General features: G+C 33.7%; 2 protein-coding genes across 19 annotated transcripts in view; both read right to left on the bottom strand.

Annotated features, from left to right (window-relative positions):
• The window catches only part of LOC127850612 (uncharacterized), a 1,644,088-nt gene that overhangs the window by 4,642 nt on the left and 1,621,589 nt on the right, over positions 1-17,857 (bottom strand). The window lies entirely within an intron of this gene.
• The window catches only part of LOC127850624 (uncharacterized), a 346,937-nt gene that overhangs the window by 233,673 nt on the left and 95,407 nt on the right, over positions 1-17,857 (bottom strand). The window contains exons 3-4 of the mRNA XM_052383800.1: positions 9,336-9,403; positions 2,092-2,116 (exon numbers count right to left, since the gene is read on the bottom strand). The gene's annotated coding sequence lies outside the window, so the exon portion shown is untranslated. The remainder of the gene's footprint in view (positions 1-2,091; positions 2,117-9,335; positions 9,404-17,857) is intronic.

Raw genomic sequence — 17,857 nt, 5'->3', positions numbered from 1 at the left:
TTTAACTAATTCATTAAATGCTTTATATTGATAAATGTAAACATTGGATCGTAAAAGCTCCAGTAAAAAATCAAGAATAAAATTAAAAAAAGGAAAAGAACATTGCCCGGAGCAGGTTTCGAACCAGTGACCCCTGGAGTCCTGCCAGAGTCCTTAAGTAAAAACGCTTTAGCATACTGAGCTATTCCGCCGAGTACACATACTTGACGTATTTTATACCTTATATAGGCAATCTTCGTAGTTTCACAAAATTTAACGACAAAAACAGAACTCTCCAAATTATTCAATCGTTTCGCGTTGCAACGCTTTATAATTTTTAGGTTTTAAAATCGCCAAAAGATGCATATAATGGCTATATTAGACCATGGTAAATGTTCAGTATTACTGTTTCCTCACAAATATCAGAACTAAAACGAAAATGTGCGAATCTGAAACAACTTTTTTCAATTTTGTCAATTTACCAAAGCGTGAAAAGATCCCTTTAAGCCCCGTTTTCACAGAGCATGCTTCATGTATATATGTGGCTTTCTTGTCTGTCAATTTTAACATTTCTGTGTGGTCAACAATTTGTGTGTCTCTCAGTCAGTTTGCCGGTATCTCTGAGAACGTGTTCTGTATTCCTTATGTTCAGTATTAACTATCAATACAAACAACTAGTTTACAAACAAATGCTAATGATATACCTGCATGATTGATTGAAGGTTTTGATGACGCTTTTTGTTCGACGCTCTTCTGACACCAATATCGCTTTCCTAATAAAAAACATGTACCATGATAAGCAAAAATTATATACTAGAAACTCTGTTTATACGATTAGAAATTTGGATGAAAATATAATTACAAGTTAATATCAATTTATATAAAAGTACACACCAGTTAATTACATGGTCTACTTGATCAAAGTGACTTGCCTGTAATTGGCTTTTATGGATAATCATATCCAATAGATATTTAAATCAGATTGTTGAAAATCACAATGCATTAATTACTTATGTTTTAGAATAAATACATAATTATTTAGTATGCAAGTGTTTCGCTTGTGTATTCGTAAAAGGGAAATATTTAGAGGATAATACACGGCTGAGCCAGGGCGGACAGTGATAATCGGCCAGCAGGGAGCATAACGGCCCGTATTAACGTCTAAAATATATAACTGACTTTGTTTTGTTTATCTTTGTTTTGTTTTTTCTCTAAACTGTATAACAGAACCAGCTTTTTGTACTTTTATTTTCATTCAATTGATAACTCAATTTATGACGTATTTCTGCGACGTAATTTCTGTGACGAAACAGTTTTAGCTATTCGGACGTGGAAGGTTTATATAGAATATGTCGGAGCATCAAACGAAAACAAAAACGTATTTCGGATTGTGCATTTGTCATTCACAATTGGAAGCTTCGATAAAATTCTTGTAATCGCCCTGACAAGTATTTCAATTTTATAAATCGTATTTTTGGTGACAGTGGGTAACATACGCTACAATCGTTTAAAGGTGCCTTTTGACAGATTTTGGCATGTTTTGAAGTTATTCATTAAATACTTTATATTGATAAATGTAAACATTGGATCGTAAAAGCTCCAGTAAAAACTCAAGAATAAAATTTTAAAAAGGAAAAAAAAACATTGCCTGGAGCAGGTTTCGAACCAGTGACCCCTGGAGTTCTGCCGAGGTCCTGAAGTAAAAACACTTTAGCCCTCTCGGCTATTCATCCGAGCATACATAGTCGTGTATTGTAAACCTTATATACGCAATCTTCGTATTTTCACAAAATTTAACAACAACAACAGAACTCTCCAAATTATTCAATCGTTTCGCGTTGCAACGCTTTATAATTTTAAGGTTTTAAAATCATCAAAAGATGCATATAATGGCTATGTTAGACAATGGTAATGTTTCTCGTTTGAAGTAATTTCTATGACGAAACGCAACCGTTTAAGCTACTATAAGTATTGTGTAAGTTATAATGTTACAAAAACATGCTAACATAACATATAGTATTCGTTGAAAGCACAAACCTTGGTCTGCATCCTTGATTATCTTGGCGCTGCTTCCATATCCACTGAAAGTGTCCACCTCTTGCTAAACGCAACCTGTACTTCTTCAAACTCGTGTAACCTGAACGTATCAAGAATTAAATCATTATTAACATGCGATCTGCGATACTATTACGATGCTTCAAACGTTTAAATATTAGGTACATCCCCCAATCAAATAAGAAACAATTTAACTCAGAGTAATATATTTATTTAACTTGAAGCTTGCAATAAATCGTATCACGGAACATATCTCATTTTGCGCGTGCATGAGGCTGCACATCACACTTTGTAGCCACCAATGCGAGTTGGCCCGGTCAAATTTGTAAATAAAGAGAACATTGCTTAAGTTAGCACTTTTTGAGTGTCTAAATAATAATGAATGTCAGGCTTGAGTTGTGGTGATTTTTTCTTGGATGTTTGTAAGTTACCAAAACATTGGTATTGTAACTAAAGCTGCATACAGGAAGTAGAATTAATGCAATTCTAAAACAGGTGTAATGCTGGCTCCGGACAGTATTTCTGTTGAAATTTGGCGTATGGACATTGAACTATTACAAAAAATCTAACCCTTTGACCCCCAATTTTCTCCATAGCTGTTTAGTACTTGGTAAGTTACCTATGTAAAAAACATTGTTTTCAGGCACCTTGCGTCTGACGGAAAGTGGAAGTTTATATGTGAAATGGGCTTAAAAAGGCTCGGAAACACACATTATTTTGATGATTTTGTTTGAATTAATCAATACTAAATCATTTTTCCTCAACTCATTTGATTGAATGTTCTTGATTTTTCAGAAGGCACACCCTCAACCATTATGGAAATGTGCTAGGTTTATTTTCTGATTTGCGAGGTGACCAGTTTTCAGACATTGCTTCACTCCTGCTTGTGAACGAGATTGGCCGAGACTTAAACACTGTATATTGCCACCTTAGGGAAACATATTTTATTCCGTATTCTGCTTTCAAGGGGCTATGCCATTTAAAGGTGTACCCAAGGGACAAATTCTTTTGGAAAAAAAACCTGTTTTGGTGAAAGTACGATTGTATATGAACTGGTACAACTCGCTATATATAACACACAGTTTTTTTCCATTCTAAGGTAGAAATCATATAATAATATGCGGCTTGTTTGTTTGATCCTTTTTGCGTTAACATGTTTACATCGTGCTGGTATTCAATATCTCCATAAGTTTGACATGGTCAACAACCAAGCATGATAGCGCAGTTTGTTAAAGTGGTGTCAACTGTCATATTTTGATTTTTGTATTGTCTGATTGATTACCAACTTGTTTCTGACAAATGATCATTGTTTAACTTTATAAGTTATGTTTTCAGGGGGGCATGCATATACGGGAGCTTACCGCGTTTAAGTGAGAAAGTTGTTGCAAAACTTCAAAGATGGCTTTGTTTGTTGGATTTTCTTAAAAGAAGGGAGGATATTTTCACCTGGTAAGCCCCTTTGTATTTATAATTATTTTAAATGAATACGCTGTTTCGGCTCTCTGGTGTGTGTGCTTCCCTCGGTTTTTTGTTTCAAGATCGTAGACGTCGGGATAAAAAAGTTATTGAAGGAAAACCGTCCACAAATCTGTTGTCTACTTACGGGACATTCGAGAAATTGGATGTACAAATATCATTTTCTCTTATAATACACAGTATTGACACACGTGAACAGTAAAATATAAATAAAATCATGATTATTTCATTTTACCGACACCGTTTTATCACTGATAATTAATTTATTGACAAACATTATTGGTTTAACCCCCTTATTTGGAACTGACTTCCTTTAAAGCACAGTTTGGGACCTGACTTTCAAATGACAAACAGCTCTTTCATATGTAAAAGAGCTTGACATGATATACCTACCATGCATCTTAAATAAAGTGTTTATGTGTACTTCAATATTATAGTTTTATAGCATGTTACGTGGTGCAATATAAGTGTTTCCTTTATTACGTTACTTACTGTAGAATAATAATAATGCTGTTCGAAAAACTTGCCTACCAATTGAATCAATTCACCTATTTTCAAGATGGGTTGTGTGGTGGCTGATGTACGAGATAATAGAACGTTTATTTTTCAGTAATATTATAATTAATTTCATGTATTTTATGACGTGTCGACTTTATTCTGCTATGAACTTTTTTTAACCATTCTTTTACTGTCTTTTCAGTTGATGCAGGTTAAAGGGCGAAAATAAGTGTATCTGTTGTTGCAATATATGTAATGAAGAATTTTACATCAGGGAAGGATTAAGATATCATGCCCCATTCATGGACCACATGAGTTTAAATGTAGAATATGCAAGAAAGAATCCTTCAACAGAGCCGGACTAAAACAGCAAATAAAAAACACGAACATAACAAAACATGTACAGCTGATGTTTGTAGTGTTTTTGTTTTATTTATAAAGTCTACATAGACAAGTCTTACATATAATTGCTATGAGTGCTACTTACTATCCACTACAAATTAACTTTTTGCGATTATAATATAGTGACCAACTCAGAACTGGTTTAAAAGAAGGTCGTCCAAAATGTGTCACATCAAAGTCACATAAATGTATCAGTATCGTTATGGTAAACACTTAAACGACGCCATCTTTGAAGTTTTGCAACAACTTTCTCATTTAAACGCGGTAAGCTCCCGTATACGCGTGCCCCCCTGGTTTTATTAAAGTGCATTTATATAACAAGATGTGTTTGTGAAACACAATGTCCCCCTATATATGACCTTGACCTTGTGAAGGATGACCTTGACCTTGTGAAGGATGACCTTGACCTTTCACCACTCAAAATGTGCAGCTCCATGAGATACACATGCATGCCAAATATCAAGTTGCTATCTTCAATATTGCAAAAGTATTCATAAAATAAGCGATTTGGGCCGCATATATTTGACCTCTGACCTTGAAGGATGACCTTGACCTTTCAACACTAAAAATGTGCAGCTCCATAAGATACACATGCATGCCAAATATCAAGTTGCTATCTTCAATATTGCAAAAGTATTCATAAAATAAGCGATTTGGGCCACATATATTTGACCTCTGACCTTGAAGGATGACCTTGACCTTTCACCACTCAAAATGTGCAGCTCCATAAGATACACATGCATGCCAAATATCAAGTTGCTATCTTCAATATTGCAAAAGTATTCATAAAATAAGCGATTTTGGCCACATATATTTGACCTCTGACCTTGAAGGATGACCTTGACCTTGACCTTTCACCACTCAAAATGTGCAGCTTCATAAGATACACATGCATGCCAAATATGAAGTTGCTATCTTCAATATAGCAAAAGTTATTGCAAAATGTTAAAGTTGGCGCAAACAGACCAACAGACAGACCAACAGACAGACAGACAGACAGGGCAAAAACAATATGTCCCCCACTACTGTAGTGGGGGACATAAAAATGTATAATTTGGAAACCCAGTTTTCCCTGCCATAGTCCCTTTAACTAACACTTATGCGTTGATTTGTTCTGAAACAATACATATTTAATGTATTTTATTCCGTTCGCTTAAAGATATATAAGATACTGCATTATTGAACGTCAGCTGATGAATACGTGCCGATTTTAACAAACGTTAAACAACATTCTATCTCGGATAAGTGGCAACACTGTTGAAGCAGAAGCGGTGTTCATGATCAATATCTTAGCCATTATATTGTGTTAGCAGTCTTCACGATAGTTCATTTTATCCACTAGCCATTCGGGCTACTGGAATGGTAAAGACAAGTAGCCCAGCAGCAAAATTACTAGCCCAAAGTAAATTTGTTAAAATATACACCCTGTTAAAGGGTTTCATCTTTCAATAGAAGTTAATCTATTAAAAGTAAAATTGTATCCAGGGTATGTTAACTGTAAAGCCTATTGCAAAAACAATTGCAACACAATATAACAAGTCAATGTAATTATGTCCTTTATTAATTATAAGTATTTAACATGTGATAAACAACTTCTTCGTTCATCTAATCATCACGGCAATTGACATGACGCCATATCTATGATCGCTCCACCCACTAGAATTGATCCACCAATCAGCGATCGATTAATCGGGCGCAATCGTTAGCAACGACCTGTCCGCCATTTTCTAGACAAGCTACATGTTAAGGTTCACTTTTATTCCAATGAGTTTCTTTTGTTTTCCTCTTAAAAAAAAACGATTAAAAATGGTTAAACGGTGTCAATGGGGATTATGTAACTCGGACAATCAATATCCTGAAAGATTAGTTGGTGACATTTAATTTATATCGTTTCCAAAGCCGAAAAGAGATCTTGAGAACTGTAAGAGATGTATAAATACATGCGGTCGTCACCACGAACAACTGAACGTCAACACTGTCAAGGACAATTATAATATATTTTTATCGGATATACTAGCAGATTTAAATAGTTTATGTTATCGATCTGATTATCACATAATATTTCACTTTTTTAAAATAGTTTTATCAGTTACTAGGTCAGAAGCGAGGTTCATCTGCATTACTTAAAGAGAAATAAAACCCACCGTGAAGCTTAATTCATGCTGTGTTTTATTACTCTGATAGTAATGCACTTAATTGACATCATACATGTTATTTGAAGGTGACATGTGATTTATTATCTTATTAACAGTATCTACACATTTGCGCTCATGTGGTGTCACCAATAAACGCTTTTAATCCACACTAGGAGCTCGAATGCCTAGATCTCATTTTTTAAACGAGTTTCTATATTTTGTTCGGATGAAAAAACGCAAATGAAAAATGGTTAAACGGTGTTAAAAAGGGTTAATGCAACTCTGACATTTGGTATCCAGAAAGATAAAATAAATTACATGAAATAAATTTATACCATTTCCAACGCGTAAATGCGGTCTTGACAAGAGCGAGTGGAAGGTTAAAAAATTATTGAGATCCCCTTTAAAGAACATGTATTTATTTCACAAACTTGAAATGTCATATAAGCAATAACTAAGCATTATTAAGTATGTATTATGTGTGCATGTAAAATAATTGAGAATTTTGGTACCCAATTCGTGTAACTTTACGAAATGCCCGTTAAAAAGTCGCGTTTCTGTGTGTGTCAGAAACAAGTGAAAACCATTTTGTTATTATTTTAATAAATACGTATCGATAAATGCTATTGTAAAAGAGTTATTATTACTGATATTAGTTAAACAATAAATGCGGTAACTTCGCGGAAGTCGGTACCTGCGCGAGCGTCTGATATTGGTAGCCTTATTAATTTATAATAGCCTGACCGTATTCCCTTTCGTACAACGCTAATTTTATATCAGACAATGTTCAAACGACTGTGTTGGTTTTGCGCTTCAAATTATAGTGATTGATAAATGTCCCATAAGCAATGTTTAATATGATTAATATCACTTTTATACGCAATAACATGTGGGATTGAGGTACCCACCCGGCGTCAGAAAGCGCGTAAAACTTCACCGAATTCCCAGTTATAAAGCGCTATTTCGTGTCAAAAACACAGGTAGGGGGGGAATGTTTCTGTAATAATTTTGTTAATAACACGGGTAAATACCGGTGCAGTGTTAATTTATTGCAAATACCACCATTACACGTAATAACGGGTCGATTTCGGGAAGCGCGCAAGCGTTTGAGAGCGTGTTTAATGTACCGATTTACCTGTTATAAATAGCTGATGTTCTCTTTAATCTTATATTTTTTGCATTTGCAGAATAACTTAATGGCATCAACCCCTTTACACGTGTAATATGGTGTTGAACAAGTCCATAAAATCATCCGGAATATCGCGTAAATCTATATGCAGTCTATAGGCAAAGAAGCCATTTTGGTGTTAGCTTGTCTAGGTTTTCTTCATGCTGAGCTACGTGTTTAAGTGGGCGGAGCGATCACTGATAAGGCGTCATGTCAATCCTGGAGATCCTCTTAGTCAGAAACCATATCCTGTAAAACAAGCAACCTGATAGTTATTTTCCAGAAGTTTACTTGACAAGTGAAGGCATAGATGGCATACTTTTATCATACATGTTGACTTTTTTCTTATGCTGTGTTTTTAAGCGTAGCTTATTAAACTCTGTCTTACAGAAGTAGCTTCTCCTTCATCACTGATTTTTTACCACTTTTCTTGAAATTCACGTTTCCGTGATTTTTCATAGTCATTTGTTGACTTACGATCAGAAGTGGGCAGTTTCTTGCCTGGCTTCGCTCCAGCTACGTATTTAAGCATTATGCAGCCTTATGCGCGTAGTGACTTACAACTTTGGAAATAAACACAAACAAGGTTACAAAGTAAAACGATGTTTATTCCGGAAATGCAAGCCGCGTACGTTGATAAGTTTACTTCAGCAGAAAACACATCAGCATGACGTGTGCCAATAGTAAATAACCAGTCTAAATTGTTCACCACGTGGCCTGTGTTACAACTTGAAAATGACCGTTGAATGTATGGAACAATCGGAACGCGTTTAAATCTTATTTTAGGCGAAGTTGAACGAAGTTCTGTGGGAAATCTTCGCAAAGTACTCACAAAATAATGACTTTTATCACACTTAAAAATGAAACAATATTGATACACGGAATTTCTACTGGCCCGACGGGCTTACAATATGGCAATTTTAATAGGCCAGAGCTATAATTTACACGCCCAGGCCAACGGGCGTGCGCTTATTTCGCAGACTGGTTAGTACTGTTGCTGAACCCGCCGTGGTTAGTTCATTGTTTACAATATCTACCATGTACATTGAATTTGCGATTAAATAAAGAACATTCCTGACTTACCAACACACACAACATGAATGGTCATAATTATGGAAGCTTTTGCATTGTATATGATATAAAATATGCTTTATTGCAGCATTATTGTTATATCCAGGCCTTTATTTTTAGATCTAATATTAGAAACAAGTGGGTCAAACCTCCAAGGTAACTTCACTGCCCCAATTATTTGGCCGGATTTTAATTGAACAAAAGACAACGGATCATTCAGCCGGATTTAATTTGACAGCAAGATAACCGATCAAACCCATAAAACTGAAATTACACAATACAAAAACTTACAAAATGCATGACAAAATAATCCGTAAAATAACAGCGTTACACAACTATTAAAAATGTAATCTTGGGCCTTTAGCATTATACAAGTATTGCATAGATGTGCACAAGATTTTACTGTCCATCACTATGAGCATTTAGAATTCAAAACAATATAAGGCAGTACTGAACGTTTAAGGAATGATGGGTTTAGTTGAGTTATTCAAATAGTTACAACCAAATAACAGCATATCACATCAATGTTGCAATAACTACATTTAACTTACACAACGGTGAGACCAATTACTGAATTAGATTTGACTGGATATCGAAGTATGCATGGCGTTGTAGATGGCTGTAAAATGATACAAAACATTGGTAAATAAAAAGGGAACTGGATCTATCATGTATTACACATATGATGAGTTACATAAGATTCAAGCGGAGAGTTTTCATTGAACAAATGATAATCCGAAACACAAAAATGGAACGAATCGTGAGAGTACGAACGAACAAAAAAATCTTATCACCAAAATAGTAAGAAAATCGCTGAACAGTCTAATAAAAATAGTTTGTATAATAATCAAATACATAAAAATGTATCAAAATATGCTCTTTCTATTTGTTTACCTGGACAATGAAGCTTGCACAGGGTTTTTTTAAGTTAAGAAAAACGTGACCAAACGATTTCTTGTAAAAATTATAGCGTTGTAAAAATCGGTCAGGTTACATACAACTAATAATCAAGCTAAGGGACAACACAGTTACTCACCTGCGACCTGAATATACAGAACTGTTTTTGCATTTTAAAACTCGGTATGATGATTTGACAAACAATGTGGCGTCTAGATTTTCCCCATATTTTTATGGCGGCTTATGTTTAATAAATATATAAATAAATATGAATTTTAAAATGCTCACGTAACACATTTCAAACTCGCCAGAGACATATTAGGGAAACATTTATTATCTCACCAATTTGTTTACGATTGCTCAATAAATATGGCATCTGGGGTTAACAAGCTTTTAATAATTTGAACTATACAATTAGTGTTTACCCCATATTACCAAGTTTCGAATTTGATCGATATATTTATTTCGACATTTGTCATCTGCGCTATAATTGTGACCCCTAAAGGGTTCACAAGGTTTCCCTATAGCAATTTAAGAAAAACTGCCCCGCCTCCTGGCAGCCACGGTTTTCAACGGACCAGAACACGTTTTGAAATCGGCCCTGATATCATTGTGACGATTGTTATGGGATATTATCTCTTTCAAATTGAGTTATAAATGTAACATCTAGAGCGGTCAGAAGGTTTCACTATTCAATAGAAATTGCCCCGCGTATTTTTCAACGGACCTAAACAATTTTAGAACTCGGTCGGTATATAATTGGGACAACTGTTCTGACAAAAAATGTGGCATGCAGAGCTTCACGACGGGTTTCTTTCAGTTTACCAAATGACAGAGTTTTTGTACTTACGCAATTAATTTTCTTACTCGTTCGCTGTATTACTAGCACACATGTTTGATCGATTTCATGAAGATTGTGAAAAAGTGTTGCCTCTAGTGTGACATAAATGTAAATAATGGCGACGCATGGACGAATGAAAAAATATTATCACAAAAAGTCTTAACGTTGTGCTCAGGTAAGCTAAACACAAGTAACTAATAGACCAGTTGATTGGTATTGCTATTGTTAGCCATCATTCATGCTCACTGGTTGGAAATAACACTGGTAAGCGTAACTTAAAATATTTATACAGGACAAGTGGTTTTAGTCAATAAATCAATAAGATGTCCACAAAAAATCACTAAAACACCTTAATTATAATGTATGATGTAAAAAGGTAATGCAACAATTGATGAGCACTTATTTAGGACAAACTATTTGGGATGTGTAGCAATGTCGTTGTAGATGTAGTTGTTTACTAAATGTTAAGTTTTGGTTTCGTTTTTTAATTCTAAAAATGGTGCAGTGCCTTATAGAGTTGTATATTGTTATTGATGATGGCATAGCGGGAAATACATTTAAGATGTCAAAATGATACAATTTATTTTAAAAAGTAACGCTCAATTATGTGACTAAAAAGTAAAGTCTTCGCATAGATTTAAAATAAAAGTAGCATTTTCAATTGTATAAAATACATAATTTACCAATGATGCGTTAGGTATCGAGTTGATTCTACACGTTATGACGTTATGACATCATTAAACACGTCACCAGTTATTAGCCCGGATTTCGGGCTGATAAAAAACTTGAAAAACAAACGCAACAATTGAGGAGAAGAAAATACATATCAATTTGAATGCCAAAAACAGAGTAGTATTTACATGATAAGTAATGATCGACATGATAAGTTATCAATCAGTTTGAATCCAAAATCTGAGTAGAATTCACATGATAAGTAATGATTGACATGATAAGTAATGATTGACATGATAAGTAATGATTGAAATGATAAGTAATGATTGACATGATAAGTAATGATTGACATGATAAGGAATGATTGACATGATGAGTTATGATTGACATGCTCAGTAATGATTGACATGATAAGTAATGATTGGCATGATGAGTAATGATTGACATGATAAGTAATGATTGACATAATGAGTAATACATGACATAATAAGTAATTATTGACATGATACGTAATAATTGACATGATAAGTAATGATTGACATAATAAGTAATGATTGACACGACAAGTAATGATTGACATGATACAGTATTTAACAGTCTGAATGCAAAAAAGCATATTGAATTATTGCAAATAAAATCAAAACAGTATCTGTATGTAGAAATTGTAGGCAAATCATAAGAAATGTATATTATTATAAATATAAATCCCCATAACTGTCTCAACATCCATTATTTCATTACCAATTATTTGAATGTTTTATTAATTGTTGAGAAGTCTCAAATGTTATCGCACTGTTCATATGTTCGAATGCAACACAACGAATACAATTAACAATTATAGCTTGAACACGGTCGAATACTTAAAATGTAACAGTACATATTACAAATTATATTTTAGCAAAAGATCAAACAATCTTAAAGCCACATGCCTGTCTTTGGTGGCTGGCAACGATAATCGTATTAAATCAATTATATAATTAGGTCTGTGCAAAACTAGTATGTATAAACACCATATGTGTAGAATAAATAAATACACACTGATAAAGTATTCATGCGTTTCGCGCGTGTATATATAACTTTGCTTCAAACAGAAACCTTATGTATATTTAAATATCTTATAAAAAACTGACAGATAAGCGGGATTTATTTTGGCAATTTACGACCGTTCGATGTTTCCGCTTAGAAGGGTGCCGTGGGTATTAAACAATACAAAGAAACACGAACCGCTGGTTATTACAGCAATCATCAACGCGTAACGTTTAGTCAATGTCATGCTCTTTTGTAATTTGTCACATAATGTGTAACATTATCCGCCTTTTCTATCTACGTTTCAGTGACTTAATAAAATCGTAACATATATATATGTCCGTATACTCAGACAAAAAAATAAGACAAAGCTGGGACGGTCTTTATCCTTTATATTACATATTATCCTTTATATAACATATCATCTTATTTTGTTCCTTTACCAAAATTATTTATCGAACCAGCTTTTTATACGTTTATTTGTATTCAACCAATTACGCAATTTATGAAGATCAAGTAGTTCGCAAGAACTAATTTCTTGACGAAACATCACTTAAAGCTTATATTCGTGTTTTAAAAGAAATGGCAACGCTAATAAATTGTCATTGAATAAGCAATGCTGAAATATCACATTATGATGATATCGGCGTGTTCAAGAACGAACCTTTCTATAATAAGGCCGGCATATTCCCTGAACGTGGTGGACGTCTTGTTCAAAGTGTCCTGTACTTCTAAGAACTTGTGCAACATGAACGTATCAAGAATTAAGAATTTCGGTCTTGCGATCTTAAATAATCTAATGTTGTTTCATTGAGTTTAAATAAGGCACATAAGACAGTCAGATAAGAGGAACAATTGTTCATAATAATATTTATTTGTTAACGTCATGATTCGTATTACGGTAAATATTCATGTTGGCGTGTGCATTACGGACAGATGCATTCAGGGACTTGGTCTTGCAAGGAGCCACAAAGGGACAACGTCTTTGAAATAATGAATTCTTTTCAAAATAATTATGTCGTGTAATCGGATATAAATTTATATACGATATCACTTAAACTATAACAAAGGTATCCGTATTGTTCATTATTGCAATTGTATACTCGATATAAATTTAAGATTTTAAAGTGAGCCTAATAGTCTATTCTAACAATGAAAGTTGCATAAGACAATACCTGCCTAATATTAATAAAACTGCGTAAATCCGACCTCCATGTTCACTCCTACTACTAATGCCTATCTTCCTTGGAAAGCTTAAGACACTTGCATCGATTCAATAATAAAACGAACGAATACCTGCATTAATATAAAGCTGTGATTCACGTCATTTCCATATGTAAGTCAAGCATTTAAATCAATATAATAAGCCTTATTTTGTATTCGATCCCAAATGTACCAATACGCAATTTGATGATCTGTACCTTAATGGCCAAATAGCTTAATAATTTGTATTGATTTCTTCGCTATTTGAATGCCCAAGTATTCACGTTGAATTGAAACGATTGTAAAGAAATGGTGTCGAATTTCAACGACCTAGCTTAAGTTCTATTTTGGCACAAAAAAACTCTGCTATGGTATAACATCGATTGGCGCAATTTCGTCTATCAAAAATGTGTTAAGTACAACAAATGAACAGACGCATATCAGAAAACGCTTATGGTCCGTAAACATTATTTCTGAAATTAGATATTTGAGAGAACTTCGGTTAAGTTCGTAATCATTTAATCAAACTGTATGCATCTCCAATTTGCACATACATACTCACTAGATGGTGCGTGTGTTTACATAATTTTTTTCATCATATGTACTAACATATATATTATTTTGGCAACATTAAAACATATTCAGGTATAACATAAATTATAATGGCATTCCAGCATATTTCACTAAAAATAAGATACCGGTATACATGTTTTTATGTTTGGATACATCTTATTGCTACTGCGTTTTGTTAACAGGGCTCGACACTCACTGTATAATTCAATGGACACTATATTGGTCCAGTCGGATTAGTGCCATACACTTTCATTTTTCCTTACGAACATGTTGTTTGTCCTGGTCTTAAAATGTAACTAAATATACCAATTACCACGTAACTTTGCAGTAATTGTGTTTACCAATATACATCGTTGCATGGCTCGACAAGAATAGTGTATTATCATGGAGACCCTTTCAATGTTATTAAAGCAAACAAATTATGCATAATAAGTGATATTTTAAAGTCTCGGTTGTACTGCGTAGCTCTATAACAAAGCTGTTCATCTTAGCTGACCTTTGTAAGCGTGCATAACAATTAGAATAAAACGTACCGCTAGTTGGAGAGAATGAATTCATGGAATTTTTTGTGTGTTTATACAAACAAAACCGTTCTAAACAAAAAAATGTGCAATCTTATTTACATTAACAGGAAATTCAATTGACTTTCTATTATGTGGTTTATAGGGTAAACTTAAATCCAAATATGCGTGGATTTCATTAAAAGAGGTATAGTGGTGCGTTTAGCTCAAGCCCAATCTGTGCAATTGCTCAGTAAGGTCAGGAGCGGCGCTGATCGTTATAAATCAAGCAATGTTTCGTGGTCCCATTAGGTATCTTCTGACCAGATAGCGAGATGCATGCTGGGCTATAGCTACGCTGACTGCATTTTTTAGTATGAATGAAACATGGAAGAAAATACTTTTCGTTATAAATTGAGTATTTCAAGAACGATTTCCAAGACTGACCGAGTACGGCGAACACTTGTAATATGGCAATGAAACTATTTGCTTCTTATCTTGACATTATACTATTTCGGTAGTTTTTGTTTCCTTATCTTGAAAGCAATACTGTGTTATCAACGTTTATCGATATTTCATTATGTCTTCTACGGCTGAAGTTCATAATCGATGTTAAAAGCGGGTTTTAAATATAATAAAAGTATTATAAAATTATTTCAGAAGTCGGTTTTATGACAAATACAGCGTACATTCAGACTTAAAAATTACTCTATGTTTATCCTTTTTATTCGTTTGCTTTGCATATAAAACATACATACTGAATCACTTATATCCAACTTAAATGAGACACATTCCTTGTATTTTTTTTTAGCTTCGGAAAACATTAACATATCGACGAATACCATTACCTGTTTAAGTTTAAGCCTATTTATTTCAGCTCGATTACATCGATTACATCGAAAGCCTTAGGCTTATTAAGTTATTTTCACTGATTGGAGTTCATACATGAAATATTGAGAAGAGCGGGTACCAAATAGGTAGCTTAATTGTCACTAAGCAGACATTATATTTATTACTACACGGTGACCTATTGTCGCAAGTCATTCACGAATATATAAATTACGCAACTTAACACACATCTTAATTGGTAAACATACAACATTAAACATATAAAAATCTCAAGAAATAGCAGTAATGAAACCGTTTTATAACACATAGGCATTAATATATAGCAAAAAGTGTCAAACAATGTATCACCAACAAACGAACTTGACGAAACACAAACATAAAAAACAAACACTACACAATTAATACATGATTAAATAATTTGTTTGAAAACTTTTACATGTTGAACACCTAACATGCCGACATTTTTTTATTTGTTTCATGACGTTCGGACTTTGAGAACCTGCCAATATTAAATATAATAAGTGTGTACTATTTTTCTTTATTAACTTTAAAGAGATTATTCCAAAGTTCAGTTTGTATGTTGACTTACCAATACATTTACTGTACTGATTGAGCCTTCACAAATGTCATTCAACATTCTGATGACTTAACGAATTCTGCCACACATATGAATAACATTTTTTATTTTGTTTAAACTTTTTTTGAAGCTCATTAAAGCAAATCACTCCCACCTTATAATGCAACACAATCATCTTACCTTAATCCATTAATCGACACTACACATGTCTTGCTTATAGTGTTACATGTCGACTCTACACATGTCCTGCTTTAAGTGCTGCATGCTAACAATGATATACTCCTTGACACATGCTACTGATTCTGTACCGCGATTTGTTGAGACGAACGGCTGATAAAGGGTTGACGATTTGAACAAACAACGTCACGGTTTATCGTAATTTATTCCCGGGTTATATTTTCAAAAGCATTTTATTGGTCGAGATAAGATTCATGTGCGGGAAAGAGAACGTATTTATCTAAAATGACTGCAATGTAACATAAGCGTAGCAATTTTTTTTCATCATACTTTCATATTGGTACACTTACTTAAAAAAGACACATACGATTTTGAAATAAAATAAGATAAACATTCTATAATTTTCATAAAGCGGTTACTGTTTAAAATGACGTCAGCTGTATTGGTTTACAAATAGCTAGCAGGCCATATACTATAGATATTGTTTCTTAATATTGCTCAGCATGCAATTAAAATATTTGCATATTCATCAACACACATTAATATTTCTGTCATTTCTTAAAGTGTTTACATCATAAACAAATTGTTCCAGTTTTTGGTGGCAGACGCATTTAAACTAACGAAATCTGTCAATGAACATAGAAATGCGATTTGTCTAAAGAGTACATGCGCGCTACGTTATGCCATGTTATTAATTGTTCACATGTTAGATAAATCGATATTTAATTTTAATCTAACTTAACATAATTGCAATCACACATTGTTTATATATTTGGGACAAAGTAGCTAGCTACGCATATATGTGATAGCTAACTGATAGCATCATGCACCGTCCATGTGATACGTTTACTTCATTTAGACCCTGGCCGATATCTGCTCGTTTATAAATACATTTTACACAAATGGTCTGTTCGATAAAGGGCGTTCATCTGTTTTGATTTTGTTACTATCAGAGGTTTTATACCAGCAAATTGTACTTGTTATAAAGTGCCCTGCGTAGACCAACGATCAAACATACGACCAAATGAATGCACTGCTAACATGGGCACAAATGAACGTTTTTAGAAAGGTTACATAAAAAAATGTATATACAATATATTAAATGTATATGCTATATTATATTGAAACACATGCTAGCAAAGGCATACAATTAACTGAATGTCACAACAAAGTACTCATTCGGCTTTACAGATAAATTAAAATTGAAAATACCTCACCGATATGAAATATCTGCTTTGTTATCTATGTATGAATTGAAGTTTCGGCTGCAGCATCAGTGTCCGTAATCACCTACTCGTGTTAAGACTTTAGTATAAAGAATAGATTGAGATCTAAAACATCTTACCCCAAAGTGTAAATAGATTTATGAAAACAGGCTTATATCGTACGCACACTGTTTTATCTGACGAATGGTGTAACAGTTTTAAGAATGTGTGTTATTCTTAGACTTAAGTCTAACAATTGGATAGTGAATATTGACCTAGGAGTGAAACGATATTACAGCATGTAGCCATTTATTGATGGGGATATACCTAGTGCCAAAACAGTGAGGCACACAATAAATGTAGTACTACAGGAGAAGACTATGAGAAACTCAATAATCACACAAGCAATAATAATCGGAGTAGCCGATGTAAAACGGTCCATTCAGAGAGGTGGATTTGTAAACCGGTTAGAATCAGCTCTTAACCCCGCACTCGGCAAAGATTTATGTATACATCTTTAAGTGTAAATTATTATGTACCTTTTAGCATCGCA

The sequence above is a fragment of the Dreissena polymorpha genome, chromosome 11 (genome assembly GCF_020536995.1).
Source record: "Dreissena polymorpha isolate Duluth1 chromosome 11, UMN_Dpol_1.0, whole genome shotgun sequence".
NCBI classification, from domain to species: domain Eukaryota; kingdom Metazoa; phylum Mollusca; class Bivalvia; order Myida; family Dreissenidae; genus Dreissena; species Dreissena polymorpha.
The sequence above is the reverse complement of the archived record's forward strand: the minus strand, read 5'-3'. Positions and strand labels throughout refer to the sequence as shown.